The sequence below is a fragment of the Sinohyriopsis cumingii genome, chromosome 13, assembly GCF_028554795.1.
Source record: "Sinohyriopsis cumingii isolate HCF-2022 chromosome 13, ASM2855479v2, whole genome shotgun sequence".
Lineage (NCBI taxonomy): Eukaryota > Metazoa > Mollusca > Bivalvia > Unionida > Unionidae > Sinohyriopsis > Sinohyriopsis cumingii.
In genome coordinates this window covers 30,046,951-30,054,004 of record NC_142973.1, presented here as the reverse complement: position 1 = coordinate 30,054,004, position 7,054 = coordinate 30,046,951, and the positions used below count along the sequence as shown (strand labels likewise).

At 33.6% G+C, this 7,054-nt stretch overlaps 1 long non-coding RNA gene across 1 annotated transcript; it reads right to left on the bottom strand.

Annotated features, from left to right (window-relative positions):
- Positions 1-3,549: 3,549 nt before the first annotated feature.
- On the bottom strand, positions 3,550-6,269 carry LOC149785129 (uncharacterized). Its single transcript, XR_016413485.1, has 3 exons — positions 6,147-6,269; positions 4,626-4,846; positions 3,550-3,896 (listed from the first exon to the last, which is right to left on the bottom strand). It is a non-coding gene; the product is annotated as an uncharacterized LOC149785129 (long non-coding RNA).
- Between the last annotated feature and the right edge of the window lie 785 nt (positions 6,270-7,054).

Here is a 7,054-nt window from a genome sequence, read left to right as displayed (position 1 = left end):
TACGTTAAAGAAACACACAGCTAACGAGCTTTATAAGGACTGCCAGTCCTACAACCGTAAATCCCTAACAGTTCTCGGCTCTATTTCAGACATACGGCTTTACAGCAAATTGTATTAATTAAGATTCTTAATATACCAAAAGTAAAACATTGTGTTCATAAATTAGTAATGGGGCATTTTGGAATAAATAAAAATTATACATTACTGATTGAACGCTCTTTCTACCTCTATATATATATATATATATATATATATATATATATATATATATATATATATATATATATATATATATATATATATAAGCTTGCCTATGTATCTGTCCGTCCGTCCGTCCATCCATCCATCCATCTACTCATCTATCTACCTACCTACCTATATACCTATCTACCTATCTATCTTTCGATCTATCTATCTATATATCTATATATCTATCCATCCATCCATCTATTCATCTATCTATCTACCTACCTACCTACCTATCTACCTACCTACCTATCTATCTATCTATCTATCTATCTATCTATCTATCTATCCTAGTGAAATTCTTTTTGAAGAACTAAAGTATTAATTTCCAATATTAGACCATATTGTGCGTAATTATGTGAAATATAATAAGTTATTATAAAGGCAAATTTCAGGAAGATGAGCGCCGGAACTGTCTCAATCATGTATTTGGTACAAACTCGAAGTGGAATTTCTATGCCCTTACTAAACATAAAGCAACAGTTCTTAATTTTTCCAAACAAGTTTAGATAAATGTACCAAACAAGTTTAGATAATCGTACCAAACAAGTTTACATAATTGAAGAAAAAGCAACAAATGCTCTTACCAGCTGGAAAAATCGAAGTCATGGCCTCGAACATCTGTCGAAAGAAAATAAAACAAAGCTATAGTTATATACGGCAATTATTACATTTAATAAAGATGACACCAAAGGAAAAATGTACCCCAAAGTTATTAAATTCAAGCTAAAGTGATTTAAACTTAATTATGGCACTTGTGGAACCTTAAATATGCAGCCGACTAACTTTCCTTGACTAGTACGTGTGACCACTTATCCACGAAGTAAACAAAGGGAGGAGCTTAACGTAAATAAACAAATAAAATGTAACTCAACCTATAGAAAATACGATACATGCGTCTTAAAAACATTAAGACACAATGTAACGATGCATCGTTTATATTTATAACACGGAAAATGACAAAGAACCGCCTAATATTTATGACTGACGATAGCACTTCATACATACTGAGTATTACATGCAGTTTTAATAAAAACTATTTATTTATTTCCATATTTGTCAGATTCGAGGAATAGGACTTAGTTTGGTTTTTACGATAGAGCAAGTAAAATATACTATTTTTTTAGTGCAAAGGCAGCTGGAAAAAAGTGCCGTGCCTACTGACACAATACGGTAGCTCAACCAGGGCTGATGGCATGACAGGATTCGAAGCCGGACCCTTTCGATCGGGAATCTAGAATCCTGCAAGTCTACCTTTAAGCCACCAAAAGCACGCGAAATATCCTTGTATTTGAATAAAGATTGTTGCACGACATACTTTCGAAATAATTTCTAAGGCCGACATCTCTGTCTGTCTGTCTGACTGTCTGTCTCTCTGTATATAAATAAATAAATAAAAGTGTGTGTGTGTGTGTGTGTGTGTTACTACGAACCGTACAATTACGACGTCAAGACCCGGGTTACGAATGTTGATTATCAGTCAGGGATTACAAATGAGATAATACATTGGAGTTTTTCTCAATATATTTGTCATTGGCTTATCAAAGTAAACAATTAAATGTGCATTTATTCCCTCTTTTCAATTTTGCCTATGTTTCGTTAAATAAGAAAAAAAATGTGCGTATATGAATTGGAATTGAACTCAAAACCTTTTGAAATTAATTCTTTGAAAATGTATTATGTACCATAGAGTCTGGTTTATTTCGTATTAGCATAAACAAGCACCTGCCTGAGGAATTTAACATCGTAATTTGTTACAGACTACGTCCGACCTTCTTTTTTCACTTTATGTAACTTTACAGCCAGGACCGAGGCTTGATAAGATAACAGTGAAAGAAAACAAAAACAAAGCTACATTTTTCGCTCAGATTTCAAAATTGAGTGTGATGCAGATAGGCTTTGTCATTTTTATTTTCTGTCCTCTTCAGAAACAACAGTCCTTTTATTTAAACAATGATAACATATCTGCGACTCCATAATTTGCAAACCAAGAGACATTAGTATCACTCGACTCGAGAACTCAAGACGATTGTGTTGACCTTCCGGCTCACATTTAAGCATTTTATTTTTGATAATCCTAACTCAGGCGGTCAGGAATAAAGTCGACATTGAGTGGTGAAAGACATGGTGTTGTACCAGGAAAGCAGAATCCATACGAGTCTCTTATAAACATTGTAATAATCTGCTTAAGGTTCTTAATTTGAAAGTTAAATCTACAACGCATATTTCGTTTAGTGTCCGGACGATATCACCTTTACAGATATGTTTACATACAGCAAAGAAAATTTAAAACAAAAAAATATATATTTTTCCTTCATGTCTTTATGAACGAGTAAAACGGTTGTAAAAGTCGAGCAAAGATGTATTAAATATGCTGCAATATGTATTGAATAAATCAATACCAGATGTCCAAGCTATTACATACGTGATCAAGGAAAAGAAAAGCATGCACATTTACAGTGAAATAGAAAGAGACAAACAGATGCACGATCATTTATGCATATAGATAGAAATAACGACTGATAAAACGAACGCTAAGATGAACAATACTAAAAGACAGTCAGAATTCTTGTTTGAATTTACTTAGACCACTGAATCCATTAAGTGGCCCTCTACTAGAATAGTATTACGTAGATCATTGAGTCCATTTAGTGGCCCTATACTAAAATAGTATTACGCAAATCGTTGAATCTATTAAGTGGTCCTCTACTAGAATATTATTACTCAAATCACTGAATCCATTAAGTGGCCCTATACTAGAATAGTATTACGCAAATCACTGAATCCATTAAGTGGCCCTCTACTAGAACAGTATTACGCAAATCACTGAATCCATTAAGTGGCCCTCTACTAGAATAGTATTACGTAGATCATTGAGTCCATTAAGTGGCCCTATACTAGAATAGTATTATTCAAATCACTGAATCCATTAAGTGGCCCTCTACTAGAATAGTATTACGTAGATCATTGAGTCCATCATGTGGATAAAACAGCATATTATTAACAGGTGAGCAACGCAAATAAACACAACGCACCCGTTCACCCCAAGAGTGACGTAAACAAGCCTTCGGAACGTTTACATAGATATTAAGAAATTTAATCACTGTATATAAAACGTCAGTGATCATAAAGCAACAGAACTATTCTCTATGTGTGCGTGTGCGTGCGTGTTTCTTTGTGTGCTAAGGATAACAATGCATACAGTTAGATATAATAGGTATTTTTATTGTCACCAATAATACGTTAAACATGTGCAATAGAGAAAGTGAGACTATTTTACATTATATCGATAGTTTGGTCTGGAATAGCGATTGTTAACTTTAAGTAATACCACCAGCACTCTTGCATTGTTATGCTTAAGACGAGATAAAGAATGATTGTAGTCCAGATTTACAGTCTATGGACTTCTTTGAAAACAGGTACTTGCATAAATCAGGTAGACTGTGTTATGTGGTCGGTTCGGAATTTTACTTCTTAGAGGCGTTACCTTAAAGAATCGTTAAAGTTTTAAAGCAACCTTTACATACTAGTAAATATAATACGCAAGATATCATCCTACCAGGCTGTCCGATCGGAGAGAACTGGAAGCCATACACTCTTAATAGAAGCTCTTGGCTGTCCGATAATTCCTGGATGTTTGTGTAGCTGATCTGTCAATGAGAATATTTTGTATTCATTATAAATACTATGTGAAGTGAAAAAAGGAGAGATATTAAATGATCTATGAGCTTTGCGCTGAGCGATGACATTAAACATCGTTGAACTTTACAAAAACAAAAGGAGCCAGCCCAAGAGTTTTTGGCACCCTAGACGAAATATGAGTTTGGCGTCCCCCCCCCCCCCCACACACATAAACACACACACACTACTTTGGCGCCCGTTTAAGCCTGGCGCCCAAGGCGACCGACTAGTTGTATGTATGGTAGTGCTGGTCCTGATAATGCCTCCATAGCTAGGCAAGCATGAGTTGTTACAAAGTAAACATTTAAGGAAACACATTGATCTTAGAGCTGAATATTCCAGAGAAAGAATATGCATGATATTACTCTTAAAAGTCAATAATAATAATAATAATAATAATAATAATAATAATAATAATAATAATAATTATTATTATTATTATTATTATTATTATTATTATTATTATTATTATTAATAGTATATTATCAATAGTATTATTATTATTATTATTATTATTATTCAGTATGGTTATCCATCACCTCAAAAGTTTAAAATGTTTATATAGATCATGTAATTTTTTGTATAACAACATATATTTCTCATGTGTTCAGCTTTTCGCATTTTGTTGCTCTTTATATTTATATACCTATTTATTTATGTATAAAGTGATCATAGTATTTTGCTACTTTTTAACTGACCTTTGCTCGAAGAATGAAATTTCCAACACTGATGACGTCAGCTGTAGCATTCAGTCGGTAGATGTATTCGTATCCAGGCCGGAAGTTTATGAAACCGCTTTGCACTTGCGTCAATACACACAAAAGACACACATGCAGAACCCACCAGCGGCCGAGATTGCCGCATTTCGCCTCCATGACCGCTTTCTATGCTTCACAGCATAAGGTTCGAGGTCTCAATACTTTGGTTTTGCGAGAAAGAAAAAAGACAAGTATAACTTCTCCTAATAACTGAGAGTTTAATATTGAAGACAAGAGTTCTTTAAAAAAAATTGTATAACTTGAACTTTAACCTTTAGGAAATTATTATATGCGATTCAGATGTGTTATTTTAGATCAGTATTTTCATTTGAGTACCATTCGACATAAAGATGGACAGTTACGTACATGCAAACAAACTGTGCACACATACATGCATCTATTTACGCATTCATCCATACAGAGCGACACAAGACAGGTAGGCAAAGAAACTGAGAACGCTATGTTAATGCAGCCAGATATATATATATGGGGGCATTGTGAGCTGCAATCTTCAAATAGCATTACTCTGTAAGTGCTGTTTAAAGGTTTTTCCTTTTTTTTCTTGAATTCTGGCCAGAACGTACAGCTTGTCTCTTTCAAAATTTATTGCTTTCCTTGTCCATTTAGTTACGTTTCTCAGTCACCAGAAGTAATAGAAATAAACAGTTGTTGTAGCGGTTATTAAAATAGTTAATATGGTGTTATTGGAATACACCTACAGGTCCTAAAACCCTGAACTATGGATGAAACACGCACAGATTATTAGGTTTGTTATTTATATTCTTATGCTGTTTTGCGACTATGACATATTTTATATGCGCAGGACTGATTACTATGTGTATAGCAACCAACAATCATTATTGAATATATATAGTATCACAGTTGTGTACATTTTTTTTCATGCACATACTAAAGAGAGACCTTTCTGAATACGAGTCTACTTCGCTTCAAGAAAAATAAAATTGATTGGAGGTCCTTTTCTTCTTACACCAATGGTACAAAACATCATTCAATACTGAGTTTTGAACATTAATTACGTTTTTGTTTCTTCGAAAAGTTGCATAATCAACAAATGGACGGCAAATAAGACTCTAGCATAATGTTTATACTAGTTCCACATTTTTTGCAACATGAACATATGCAAAAACAATTTAAAATTATGAATATATTTGACCGATAAATGTACTTTAGAAAATAGCCGAGCCCTTATATAAAATGAGAAAGAAACCATTTTTAACATTAAACATTTAAACTCAACCGAATTGTTGACAACAGAATGAATAATATAGAATATAAAAATATATTCCTTATGTATTATCAGATATTCACAGTTAAACCTGATTACATCTAAAAACACAATGATATCAAATATATTGAAAGAAAATATCTTCTGGAATTGAAACCATCTCGCTGAAAAATGATTTGTATCCCTTTATTTAAAAAACATAAATGTTCACTTACCAGGAGTATGTGTCTGTAATCCAGTTTCAGGATTGTGAATGTTTTGCGATTAGGTTTGTGGAATATACTTGTGATGGCTGAACAGCTGATAAGGGTGGGCTGTGACTAAACATATGCCTCGAGAACCAGACCAATACCGCTTTATCGTAATCGACATGTTCATGCAAGTTTGTAGTATTTACTGCATGCACCCGAAGAGAGAGAGAGGGTCGGTCACATATATTTGATAAAGTAATCTGCATACGTGTTGTCATTTTGGAGAACCAAAGGTCTATTATATTGCCTAGATTTCTCACGAATACGTAGGGAACCATGCAGATATATATAATGTTAAACGCATACCGAGCGAATCAAACACATGCGTTAGCGTGGCTTGATAGTCAGTGTTTTCCGTTAGTTCCAAAGACCTGAAAAGAACAGTCACTGTCATCTGAAAAGTTCTTAAACGAGCAAAAAGCTAAATTTATTTTGTTATAATCATATAATTACAGCACATCATGAAACTCAAACTTGACACTTGCATGGTTTTTCTCTTGTTTCACATTTGTATGACTTAATAATAAGCATTTTTAGCCGGATATTAGATCTTCACGCCATGCAATATAAACAAGACCCCAAAACATACTAAAAAGAATTATTTCTGTCTCAAATTACTAAACACGTGTATCTAAAAATATTAAGATAATTCCTCTTGTGAAGAAATTAAGGATGGTCCATTTTGTGAAACTAGTCTATGCTGACACAGAGTCTCGTGAATAATGTACATTATGACGTCTGCTCCTAGAAATTGGCAAATTACTCGTGCTGAGAAATATTTTCCCAACACCCGTTCACCATTATCAACGAATAATCACTTATATCTAACGAATCTATAAAGGAAACGCAAATGCAAATAGCACATAACACAT